Source organism: Canis aureus, chromosome 33 (assembly GCF_053574225.1).
Source record: "Canis aureus isolate CA01 chromosome 33, VMU_Caureus_v.1.0, whole genome shotgun sequence".
Taxonomy (NCBI): Eukaryota; Metazoa; Chordata; class Mammalia; order Carnivora; family Canidae; genus Canis; species Canis aureus.
The window spans coordinates 5,476,008-5,489,644 of NC_135643.1; positions in this window are offsets into that span (position 1 = coordinate 5,476,008).

The window sequence follows — 13,637 nt, forward strand, 5'->3', positions numbered from 1 at the left end:
CTTTATAATCCTATAATAAAACCAATAATAACACTTTGTACTTAGGAACTGCCTCACACTGAAAATCTCAAATGTTTTATAGACCATAAATTCTCCCAACACCCTTCATGAGATAAAGAATAATCACCCTCTCCAATTAACAGTTAAACCAGAAACTAGCTTGGCTGAATGACTGGCCCAAGGCCACTGAGGTAAGACGGAAGTCCACTTGTTCTGCAGACTAAAGCAGGGCTGATGCTCAACAAAGGAATGAGGGAAGTCATACTTCATCCCAAGTACTGGTTCCTCTTCCTCTTTCTTTCTCTACCAACTTCTCCTGATTTACAACATCTCCCCCAAGGTATTAAATGACACCAGTTGATAATGCTCAAAGTGTTAGCCTTCCCAGGAACATCTACCTTTTATTAGGGGGCTCTTGAAAGCTGGCTGAATTTCAAGAACCCAAGAAAGGAGCTCTTTGACTTGCTGCTGGAGAGTCTGTTCTCTTCTCAGAGCTCACGAAGTGTACTACCCCAGGAGTCATTCACCCTTGTACTCTGCGGCCCGGAGAGTACTCTCCTTCCCCAGAGTACTCTCCTTCCCCTACTACATCATCCAGTACACTGAGGTTTTGCTTTGTCTTAAGGACGGGAGTGGGAACCAAAGTCCTCTTTGTGCCCAGAACTACCCGACATCAGGACCCACCGGACCCACCTGGTCCCATCTGTGTATTTTGTAATCACATTCTTTGTGGCCAAATATTGTTAGCAAGTGTATCGTCTCTTGAAGTGTGCTAGGAATACAATCCAAACACTGCCACCAGGTGGGATCTCTTTCATCTAGCGTGACATTTTCCACAGCATTTCCAAATTCAACAACATTAAAGATCTCTTCCTACCTGGAAAGGAGAGAACAGAACAATTTGAAACCACCGGAAAATGCCTGGTTGCCATTGCCCTTTGTTAGGACTTGTATCCAATTCTCTGTAATTTCACATAGCCAGGCTATTACACATGATTCCAGAGGAAAGTAGGAACTAGGAACTTAGGACATGCGGTTTGCTATATGATCACTTGCATATCTTCTATGACATGCATCACTTCAAAGCTCTGGAGGAGGCAACCACACATTATGTATAAGGGCTGAATGCACAGAGAAAAATACTGAACATTTTTCCCCTCCCAATTTTCACACCACTGAAAGGAAGTAGTAGTGTTTTTCAATATATAAAAAGGAAACAAATTTCTATCAACTTGAAGTTCCTCTGTACAGCTCTGTGGAGGCTGCATAGATGTAATAGACTATGCCCAAGTTAAAAACAAATAAATAAAAAAAGGAAGCCTCTCTTTTCATCTTTCTGCCATCCAGGTGACAGCATGAGGATGTCACTGATTCTGCCTACGTGCTCTTCTTTCAGCTGCTCTTCTAAAGGACATTTAAAGAATACCTACTGTTGGCAAAATGCTATCCCAGTTGCTATGCATGATTCTTAACCTTAAGAAACTGCATCTTAAATACAGATGCACATGTACACAGATGCCCATTTTATATGGTCAGTTAACTTCCCATATGTTTATGTACCAAATAATAATGGCCTTGACTCATCTAAGAAGGCTTTATGAAAACATTAAAATCCGAAGTTTGCTAATCTGGGGAGAATAAACACTTTGGCTTGGTTGTGTGTCATATTAGGAGGAAATTCTCATGAGAGTCTTTGTAAGCAAGAACAACTGCCACAGGACAGCAACAGATTCTTGAGGCTATTCCTCATCAATTCCTTAAAATTCAAAAATATATACTGACTTAGCTATAAAGATCATCATAAATCCCTTTTTAATTGGTTACACTTCCTCCAAAATATGTACTTCAGTAAAAATATGTTGCACATTTAGTATAAACGTGGGAATTACAAAAATGGAAAAGCAGGGCAGCCCAGGTGGTTCAGTGGTTTAGCACTGCCTTCAGCTCAGGGTCTGATCCTGGAGACCCTGGATCAAGTCCCACATCAGGCTCCCTGCATGGAGCCTGCTTCTCCCTCTGCCTGTGTCTCTGCCTCTCTCTTTCTGTGTGTCTCTCACAAATAAATTTTAAAAAAATCTTAAAAAAAAAAAAAAAAAAAAAAGGAAAAGCAGCAACAATTGGTCTCCCAGAGCTTAGGATCCATCAACTTCCGTTCTCTCTTAATTCCTGCCCAGCCAAATTCTACTCAGCTTGCCCAGCACTGTCCAGACACTCCTGTTCTGTTTATGGCTCAGCAATAGTTACTACGATTGACAACATGGATACCTGAAATATCTATATAGCGTTTATGCAATCACTCTTCATTGCCCAGTAAAAGAATTGGTTTGCAGGACCTGGCTCCCTGCCAAAGCTATCAAGATCTTAATTTTATAAGGCAAGAATTTACCCTAGAGTTCAAAAATTGAAAAACAGGGTGGAGGAGTTGTTGTTGGCGATCATTTGTGGTCAAGGAGAGCTGTTTGCTTTTCTGTGGGCAGATATCCAGGGGCAGTTTAAAATGACTTCCCTCAAGGAAGAAATGCCAGAAAAACACCTGGAAATCCTGAAGCAAAAGTAAAGAATAAAATTAGTTCCCAGTGGTGATATTTATCATTTCTGCATTCATCACCATACCTAAACAACTTTAATTGATCCTGTGAAAGTTTCACGTGGGCCACCTGAGCAGCTATGCCTGGAAGTCTGCAGGGTGAAAAGGCAGATGCTTACAAGCGTGACAATCATTGGGTCCCTGGGTTGCATAGGTGACAAATGAGATCACCTCCTGCCACTGCCTTTCAGCTCCAGGTGACCGGAGGCTCAGTAACCTCTTCCATCCATAGTCTCATTGCCAACTGTCTCCTGGGCTGTATTTAGGGGAAGTGTTGGTGGCAAGGAAGAGGGACAAAAGGAAAATGGGAGAAGGTAGAGAGGGGTTTGAGCTAGAGAGTAGAAGATAGAGAGAGGAGAGAGAGAGCCATGTGTATTTCAGCATTGCCAGCTATGGTAGCCTGGAGACACGATTACCTGGGAAAATGCTATGGAAATAGGAAGGGAAGTGTTTATGGAATTGTGTATGGCACCATTGCTTGGTCACAAAGCAATTTAAGTGTTATGCTTTTAGAACCCAACTTAGGGTGGCTCAGTCAGCTGTGTGTCTGGCTCTTTAAAAAAATGTATTTATTTGCTTGAGAGAGAATGAGAGAGCACAGAGGGAGAAACAGAAGAGACTCCTTGCTGAGCAGAGCACCCAACATGGGGCTCGATCCCAGGACTCTGTGATCATGACCTGAGCTGAAGGCAGATGCTTAACTGACTGAGCCACCCAGGCGTTCCAGGGCATCTGACTCTTGATCTCAGCTTAGTCCTTGATCTCAGGGTCATGATTTCAAGCCCTGCTTTGGCCTCCACACTGGGTATAGAGGCTACTTAAAAAAAAAAAAATGAGACACTCCAACTATCAAAATCACAAAGACTAAACCAATAGCCAGTGAAAGAACAACCTTCAAGGTGGGCTTGTAAAATTTCTCATGCTGTGAATGCAAGCATGACAGAAAGCATTCTACCAAGGAGAAAGACAGCAGTTATTATAAGTAAAATCCTATTCATTTTTTAGGGTGGCTGTGGGTTGGTGTCGTGGTAAATTCTCACAGCACCATTATCAGTAGAAAATTTTCAGTATAGGTGGAGTTGAATAATACAAGGAGAAATAGGACTAGGCGTGTCAATTAATTATATAATCTTTGTGTGTTATTCTGATATGTTAATCATGACACAGAATATAAAACAGCATAAAAAAGGAATAAAGTCACCTCACAATATAATTCCTTTCTAATTAAACAGGAAAGGTCAAAACATTATATGATTATAAAGATACAATTAGCACATGGAGATCTTCTATGCTCTAGGCATAGAAATAGGGAGACTGACAAGATATATCCCAATATACTAATTTTGGTTTTGTTTGTTATGATTACGGGTAACATGAAAATACACAAAATATAGTTACTACCCTCAAGGAGTTGACTAATTCTTATTCCTTACTATATTTGTTTAATCATCTTTAATTTTAACATCTTTAAAGTTTTAAGAAATGTCATAGTTGAAAAATGGTTAAAATTAATGCAGAAAAAAGAATAATCAAAGGCTAAAACTAAATAGGAAGACAGAAATATTTTGTATTCTGTATATTTATATAGGACAACAAATTTGCTGGTGGGAGATATTTGACATAACACCTCTTAGCTTGTCACTATTCAGTTGTACTCAGCTCCATAAATACTGGTTAAACACATAACAAGGTATAGCGATATTAGGGGAAGGCAATGGGAGTAAGAGATGAATGATTGTCTCTGCCTTCAAGGTTCTTGCATCCAATAAGAAGTAAGATCGATATAATGTTATTTCCACCTCTTCCTAATCCCAAATCTGTGCCTTAGATTCATGTCCGATTTTCTTTTCTTTAAGATTTTATTTATTTATTCATGAGAGACACAGAGAGAGAGGCGGAGACATAGGCAGAGAGAGAAGCAGGCTCCCTGCAGGGAGCCATATGCAGGACTCAATCCCAGGACCCTGTGATTACACCCAGAGGCAAAGGCAGATGCTCAACCACTGAGCCACCCTGGTGTCCTTTGTCTGATTTTCTTATTTAGGATAGAGAACAGGGCCAAGCCTTTGGGTGAAACTCTCTGAGTGACTAGTTGTTTTCCATCACTGGACAGCACTCAGCAGGCTCTCCATTCCAATTTTTTCCTGGGGTCTGAAACATTTTTCTTCCAGACCTTCTTAAGGCTGACTTTGCCATCATCCAGGTCTCATTTCAAATGCTGGGTCCTCAGAGAGGCCTCTCTTGACCACCTCACCATCCTGAAACATCACCCCTGCCAATATTCCCTTTCCCATATCCACACCATTCTTGATCCTATTACTTGGTAATCCTGTGAAATTCTTGTACTTTTTTTTGGTTTAGGTTTACTGTCCATTTCCCTTGGAATATACACTCCATGAGGGTAGGGAGTCTTTTGTATGGCTATATCTCCAGCTTCTAGAATAGTATATGGCTTATGATGTATACTCAATGAATATTTATGATCAAATGAGAGAGAGAAAAAAAAAAGAAAACACCTGCCTCTGCCTCTCTGGGTCTTATTGTCTTGACCCTAGATTTTTCTTTAAAAAGACAAACATTCATTTAGTTCCCAGTTTCATCTCTAGCACCTGGAAGAACTTCTACATAATGGATGTTCGGTGTATATATATATATATATATATATATATATATGCAAAATAATGATAGAACAAGAACCAGGGGGAAAAAAAGACCTAAAAAGCAGAAAATCAAGAACAAAAACATTGTGTAAGCCAGGTTATGGAGTTGTGTGTTGATTTCCTTGTCTTTGTTTCCATCAACCTTTAAGTGTTGTTCACAAGTTCTAGGCTTGCCTCAGCTATGTGACAAAAATCAACGATTAAGGATGAGCTATGTGAGAAAACTTAGCCCAAGTGAGAGGAGTAACAGAATCCTTTAGTGCAGCACAATGATAAAAATCAGAATCAGCCAGAGAAGGATCCAACAGTTGGAAAATCTCTGGGGACAGAGAGTGTGACAAGAGGTCCAGCCTTTCTTCCCAGGTGGATGTTCTCCCATTACTGCCAACCCTGGGGGAGCTGGGTTTTATTAGAGAGGCAGCCGTTTCTTAATAAGAGCAAACAATACCAACATACAGAATCTCTTAAGTGCTAGAAGAGGTCCTAAATGCTATGAATATTTAGAGGAGTAAGAGCTCACAAGTCCTTGGACTGATTAGGAATCACTCCTTAGAGAAGGTAGCATCTTCAGATGGGTCTTGAGGAGCACAAACCAGGCATATGAAAACAACAAGAGAGGAAAGCAGAAAAGGACCATCTAGTATGGCTGGAACATATAGGATATGTGGGAAAGAAGACAGGTACTCAAGAAAATTGGGTCAAGGACAGATTATGGAAGGCTATGAACACCAAACTGAGGTTTTGTTTTGTTCAAATTCATTTGGTAATGAGCAACTACTTACTGCTTGTTGAGAAAGCTTAAAATACTACTGAACTAAGCTTTAGGAAAATCGATCTAGTGGTGGTATTTAGATGATTACTAGGGTAGGCATGATTCTAAAATGACTCTCAGTCATTTGTATCATTGCCTCCATCTTCAGTGTAAGAGGAAGCTGTGGATATGATGGAATATCACTTTGACGATTAGCTTATGTTATGGCAAAACTGAGTTTAAGAAAGGGAGGTTATCCTCTGTGGGTCTGAACTCAGGCAAGTCCCTGATCCCTTGGGACACCTGGGTGGCTCAGTGGGTGAGCATCTGCATTCAGCTCAGGTAGTGATCCTGAAATCCTGGAATCGAGTTCCGCATAGGGCTCCTTACAAGGAGCCTGCTTCTCGCTCTGTCTCTGCCTCTCTCTCTGTGTCTCTCATGAGTAGATTTTTAAAAAAAAAATCTTTAAAAAGAATGGGATCTTTTTTTGGAGAAAGAAATTAGAAATACTGTATTAAACATGTAAGACGCTTTCCACTGGTGGCTTGGAGATGAAGGCGACCACATGGCAGAAATGACAGGTGGCCTCTGGAAGCTAATGACAAGCCCTGCTAATAATAACCAGCAAGACGATGAGCCCTCAATCCTGAAACTGTAACGAACTGGATTCTGCCAACAGTGAATGGGCTTGGAAGAGAATTCTTACTCAGAGCTTTCCAATAGAAACACCACCTACCCAACACCTTGAATGAGAGACCCTGAGCAGAGAAGCCAGATGAGCCCACCTGAACTTCTGATTGGAGGACCTGTGAGGGTGTGGGTTTAAGCTCCTAAGTTTGTAGTAACTTGTTATACAGCAATAGAAATCAAATACAGCTGGAGTGAGGATGAATGGAGAACCATTTGGGAGTTTAGGTTAGAATAAACTAGTAACTTAATGAAAGAGGTTGCAGTAAAAATAAAGAGGACAGGTGGAAGAGAGATCAAAGAGGTAGCCTCTGTGTGACTTAGTGATGGATTAGCTCTAGTGGTCAGAGAGAGGAAGAGGGGGGAATGTGAGTCTGAGACAGGGAACCTGGATGGCTGAAAGGATAATGGTGCCATTTATAGAAGAATGGAAACCAAGAATAAGATGGTGAAGGATGACCATTTTCATTTAAGATGCACAGAATTTGTGTGATGCCAACAGCATATCCACAAGTTTATTAAAAAATGGGAGCCTGGAGCACCTGGGTGGCCCAGTCAGTTAAGCACCTGACTCTTGATATCAATTGGGGTCATGATCTCGGTGTCATGAGATCGAGCTGCACATTAGGCTCCATTCTCAACGGGGAGTCTGCTTCTCTCCTCTCTCCCTCTCTCTCTCTCTCTCTCAAATAAATAAATAAATCTTTTTTAAAAATAGGATTCTGAAATTCTATAGAGAAGCTTAGGCTAGGAAAGTCATTTTGGAGTTCCTAATAAATAAATAAAAATGCACAGCTACAGTGAGTTAACTGAGGAAATTACTGGAGAAAACTATTGGCATAAAGTTGGATGAGGATCTCAGAGGAAAGGCCTCTCTCACTTCTGTGCTCTTGAAACTTCCTCTGCCTGGAATATTCTATCTGAAATAATCCTGTAAAACCACCTACTTAACTTTCAAATCTCAGTTCAAGCATCATCTCCTCCTTGTAGCACTTCCTGCCTTACGCAGCCATTCAACATTATCTTAAGGTTTCTTAAGTGGCAATATTCTTATCTCCCCAGTAGACTAAGTTTTCAGAAGACAGGGGCCATTTTTATTTCATCTTTGCATTCTCAACACCAAATCAAGTGTCAAGAACACAACAGACACTGCATATTTGCTGAGTGAATGAAACAAAGATAGGAATAATCAAAAAGATAGGAAGGATCCAGAATAGTGCCACACACATAAGATAAAAAGGAAGAGAGATCCCAAAAGTGGGTGGTAAATAGTGTCAAAGCCTTCAAGATAAATAAGGCTGAAGACTCAGTGGTGGGGAGGGGTTGGTTTGGTGATTAGAAGTGTAGCGCCTAACACAAGAACAGTACGAGTACAAAGATCAGATTACAGATGGTTAGAAATAAAATGAAGTGATGTGATTTGGAGGTAGTGAGAAAGTGAAATGTCAAGTGAACTTTTTAAAGTAGTTCAAAGATCAAAGAAAGGAAAGTGATCGATGTTTGTGAGCCAGATAAGGAAGAGAGTTTTGATGTGTTTTTGGTTGGGAACTGGAGAAAAGCTAAGCAAGTTCACAAGTAGAACAGAAAATAACCCGTCCATGGGTTGAAGATTCATTCACTGTTCACGTTGGAGGGTCCTTATACAAGACCCTGTTAGTGACTTTACATGTTCACTGCTCCTTCTTCCTTGACAACTGAACTCCAATTCTTCTTGCAATGGCAGTGTGCGGAGGCCCAGACAAGACTCTTGATTTCCCAGTCCCCCTTGCAGGTAGGGGTGACCAATGTGACAAAATTTTGACCAGTGAGAAAAAAGAGATACCTGCCAGGGCTCTGAGAGAGGTTTCGCTTTCCCAGTGAAAAGGAACTGATATAGCCGGTGCCTCCCCTCTCCTTCTCCTTTCTCCCTTGAGAAAGCACTTGATGGCTGAAGTTGCAAAAGGCATCTTGTGACCTTAAGGCAGCAAAAAGTAGAGAAATGATAAATGAGTCCCATAAAACACTAATAATGACATTCATTAAGCCCTGAACAGATACCAACAGCTCCTTAACTGCAGACTTCCTACAACAGGAGGAAAAATAAGCCCCTATGTGTTTAAGCCACTGTGATTGAGATATATACAAATAGATACATGTTTTATTGCCCCCAGATAAGTTTGCAACTCATAAGGTATTAAATATCTTCAATCAGGGGACGCCAGGGTGGCTCAGTGGTTGAGCATCTGCTTTTGGCTTAGGTTGTGATCTGGGGTCCTGGGATTGAGTCCTGAGCTTCTCCCTCTGCTTGTGTCTCTGCCTCTCTCCCTGTGTCTTTCATGAATAAATCAATACAATCCTAAAAAAATAATAAATATCTTCAATCAGCCTGCTGCTTTTGAATCAACCTTAAACTGTCTTTACTTTGCCATCCACCTTATGTGTATATATTTCTGGAGGCAGGAAATTTATTCATTACTAAAACTTTCCAGACCATTTTTGGAAAGTTTTGGCCATGAGACAGCCTTCTATTCTCAAAAACTTTCTAGGGTTGCCTCCTTGCCCGAGATCTAGCATTCCAGGTCCTCCATAAACTCATTCCACCCTGCATCCCATCTCTATTTTTCCTGTGCTCTCCTGCATAAATACTCCATAAAGTCAGATCAGCCTTTGTCCCACAGGACTCGGCCTTAGTAACACAGCCAGCTCAGGCCCACTTCTGCAGCTTCTCTCCTACTGCTATTCTTTCCTAACCTACAAGTCCTTCATGTTTGGCTCTAAAATGTTACCCATTTTTCAAGGCTAAATGAAGCCCTACTTTTTCCAGGGAATTTTCCCTGGCTACTGCATCTCCCACTGATCTCCTCCTATTACTGACACAGCAAATTGTGACCTAGTCTCCAAAATATGGGTGAACACTGAATTAAGCCTTCTCCCACTATTTGTTCACTGTCCCGTGTGGGTTTCTTTGGCTTACCTACTAGAGGGGAAACTCCTCCCAGTCTAAGACACATTCTCGCATATTCTCCCCACAACTGCTAATGCAGTCTTACATACATACTCAATAATAATTTGATGGAGTTTTTTGGAAATAAAGGTATACCGTGCTTAAGGGATCTAATAAAGACATGTTTAATACGCATAAATACACAGGCAGGATTTTGTGGTGAAAAGTAGAGCTCAATTCAACAGAATCCACTAAAATTCTAAATTGGTGTTTGCTTTATAAAAATGTCTTTAACTTTCCTTCCTTTTAGGAAAAGAGACTGATATAAATGTCCTCCGATTCACTGGTAGGCTGTAATGGTAACACTTATTCTCTAGCATAAAAGAGGAAATTCCTGTTATTAAAATATAAAGCAAATTTCAATTAACCAGGCTCAAGAAGAAATCAGACACAGGCACTTGTACCACGATCATATTCAATTCTGAAGTTCCTCTTTCTGAATAGCTCTAAATCCTCCATACATCAAGTAAGCCAGATGCCCAGCCAGAATTACAAGTCCTATAATTTCTTCCTTGGAGAGGAAGGCATCTAAAGATGCCAGCATTTGGAGACTAGTTAATCCATCCAGATCTAAGCTTCTATGGCCTTTGACAAAAGAAACACTGTGGTACTGAAGTACCACAAGATGGCATCTCCAGATGTTCTAATGAAGGAACTATTAATTCCATTTCTATTTGGTCTCAGTTCCTAGGAGGGCACTCAGAGTGTCTGGCATGGGTGCCATTTATTTGGCATTCCTGGACATGATACTGCTGCCTCCACCTGTTTCATCCCTTGCTCCATCTTCTTGGGTGTAGGCTCATTGCAAATGAACCTCTTTGGGTCCAGGATTTAGCCTCCACCAGGATTCTTCAGTTTGCTGGCTTTCATCTACACTTTCCTCTCCAGCCTTGCTCTTACAGCTGAGTGTCTCAGCTAGGGATTATTCTACCTGCTAATCCTCTCCTTGTTACTTTGTCTCTTCTGAATGTGATGGCTAGTCCCTGGAATATAAAGCTGGATACAGCTTGACTGCTGCTTTACATAAAAACATACAAGCAATTATCTTAGCTCATAGCTGACTCTTCTTAAGCATCTGCTATGTGGTAGGCACTGTCTTAATCTCCCGACACTGACTGCTCAAGGATTCTCTACAACAACCTCGTGAGACAGGAATTATTATTTTGCACTTATGGCTCAAATATGAAAATGGAAGCACAAGAAAGGGACAGTACATGGGGCATCTGGGTAACTCCGTGGGTAAGCGTTTGCCTCTTGATGTCAGCTCAGGTCATGGCCTCAGGGTTAATTGAACCCTGCATGGTGCTTCATGCTTGGTGGGGAGCCTACTTGAAGATTCTTTCTCCTCTCCCTCTGCCCCTCCCACCTCCTCACCTGCACTATCTCTCAAATAAATAAATAATCTTTAAAAAAGGGGAGTGAAGTATATAAATCTGGGAAGAAGTGAAGTGAAGGTAGGCATTGAAGACATGCGGTCAACCCCACCACCTACAGCTTCTACAGATGAAGAATTATGTTGAATGCAGAGTGGCAAAGGGTGCCATAGAGTTATACACTAGAGAGGAAGAGAAGGAAGAGAAGCCTTAGGGATGGCTACAGAGGGGAGAAGGGTGAAATTTTGGCAATGCAGAGGGGGGCTGGTAGAGACCCAGGACCACATAACTTGAAAGGTCAGAGGTGACCACTGAAGCAGAGGATTTTTCTTCTCAGTTTGGCATCTTCCGGGGCTAAGTATAAAGATGTGAGGAACATTGGAGGCAGACCTGGAAAGTGGAGGCAGCTCATAGAACTTAAAGCAGAAAGGAGAAGGAAAGAACCAAAGACTCACAGGGAAAAATCAGGAGAGACTTTCCAGGGTCTATTGAAATTTGCAATTGGGTCTTCATTATTAATCACAAAAGCTACTATGCTCTTGATGCCAAGGAAAGATCACACACATGATCCCCATAATCCACACAACCACCCTTGGACTATGCATTATTATCTGCAGAACAGTTCTAGGGGTGGCTGGGGGCAAAATGCAGACCACAAGGGGCTGAGAAGTGACAGAGTGGGGGAGAATGCAGTCTGCCTTTGGGATAAATTTGGGATAAAAAGGGATTGAGCTCCTATTAAAGGCTAGTCAGGGCGCCTATCACTTGAGCACTGCTTTCCAAAACAGTGCTGAACAAAACAAAACTCTAAAAGAGACATGTCCTTATTCTCCTTCAGAGAAAAAAGTGGGATTCGCAAACCCACTGTGATCTGGGAGCCTATCTTCCTTTTGGTAAGCCCCCACTCTGCTCCCAAGGAGGGGACGGATAGCACGACAGATGTTCACTAAGGGTCTTACTGCACCAGGCTGTGCTCCCTGCTAAGAACATTTCCATAACTGTCATATTGAAAAGTCAGTTTAAGTGCTAACTTCATTAATAATAGTGTGGTGAGTAGGGGCCAGGAGTCAGACTTTCTGAGTTTGGAGCTCAGCTGTGTCACCTAGGAGTGTCCTTTTCTCCCCCTCAGTTTCCTCATCTGTAAAAAGAGCTTCCTTGTGAAAATTATTTAAAGATAATACAGGTGAGGGGCACCTGGCTGGCTAGATTGGTAGAGTTTGCGGGTCTTGGTTTCAGGGTTGTAGGTTCGAGCTCCACCTTGGGGGTAGAGGTTGCTTTAAAAAAAATACAGGTGAAACATAAAGCATAATGAGTGTCTAGGGCCTGGGGAGTGTGGGGTAAATGTTAACTAAGAGTTTGACCTCCACTTTACAGCCAAAAAAAGAATGAGCACAGATCTCAGAATGAGAAACCGTAAGCGCTTGCTCTGGATTCCTGGATGTCCCAGAAGTGGTTGTTTCATCCCTAGCCACCGTCCTACAGAGAAACCCCTTAAGGGGAATGAAGTGGTGGAGTGGGTGTTGTGGCACGTTTGCTTGTTTATCCGTCCTTAAGGAGGATTGACTCACACCTATTTTCCTCCCGGGGGGGTGGGGTGGGGGGGGAGATGTGAAGCGAAGATGTGGCAGAGGAGGAGCTGTGATGGGTGAGCCCTCGGAGAGACAGGAGGGGTGGCACCCAGGCACAGGTGCAGGGTGCACAGCTTGATAAGGAGAGGCTCCGGAAAGGAAGCAAGCAAGGCTGGTGCGCGCACCTTGATTTTGTTTGGTATCAGAGGAGAAAGAGACTAGGAGGAAGTTTATTCGCCTCTGCCCTCTTGAAGGCCTGGGCGCAATCAATATTCTTGGAGGGATCAAAACACACCCTGTGCCTTCTACCCGTTCTTCCTGGATCTTCTCCTTTTCCCCCTCCTCTCCCAGGCACCCCACCCCTACTTCCTCTTCTCTCTCTCCCCCTGCTGGTTCGCTGGCTACTTCCCCTCCCTCCTCTCCTCTCCTCCTCTCCGGGCTGCAGCAGGGTGCAGGCTGCCTACAGGGCCAGGGCGAGCGAGCCTGGCCGCGGAGCGTACGGAGCGGCCGAAGAACCAAGTGGTCTCTCTCTCTCTCTCTCTCTCTCTCTCACACACACACACACACACACGCACACACACGCACACACACTCAAAACTCTTCGGACCTGCCGCACCGCTGCTGCTCCAATCCCTGGAACAGGCGAGCGAGCGAGCGCCCTCCGGACCGCTGCGCGCACCCAGACCCGACGCAGCGCTAGTGCCCTTCCCCAGCGGCCGTCTGGGCCGGGTGTTCTGGAACATAGAGAGGAGAAGGCGCTTAGGATCAGACCCTGGAGACACCCGGGCCACACGCGCCACGGCGGCAGCTCTTCCTGGGCGCCCCGGCGAGGACGGCGCCCGCAGCGCCCTGCGCGGGGAGCCCACCTGCGGCTCTGCGGTCCGCCCGCGCGGACGGCGGCTCGTCGGGGTCCCGCTGCAGCTCGCCGCCGCTAATTTGAGGTCCAGCCCCCGGGATCCGTCGCGGCCCCGGAGCGCCTGTCCCCAGCCCGCCTCGCGGGGAGCGCGCGCGCGGCGCCGGGTCCCGGT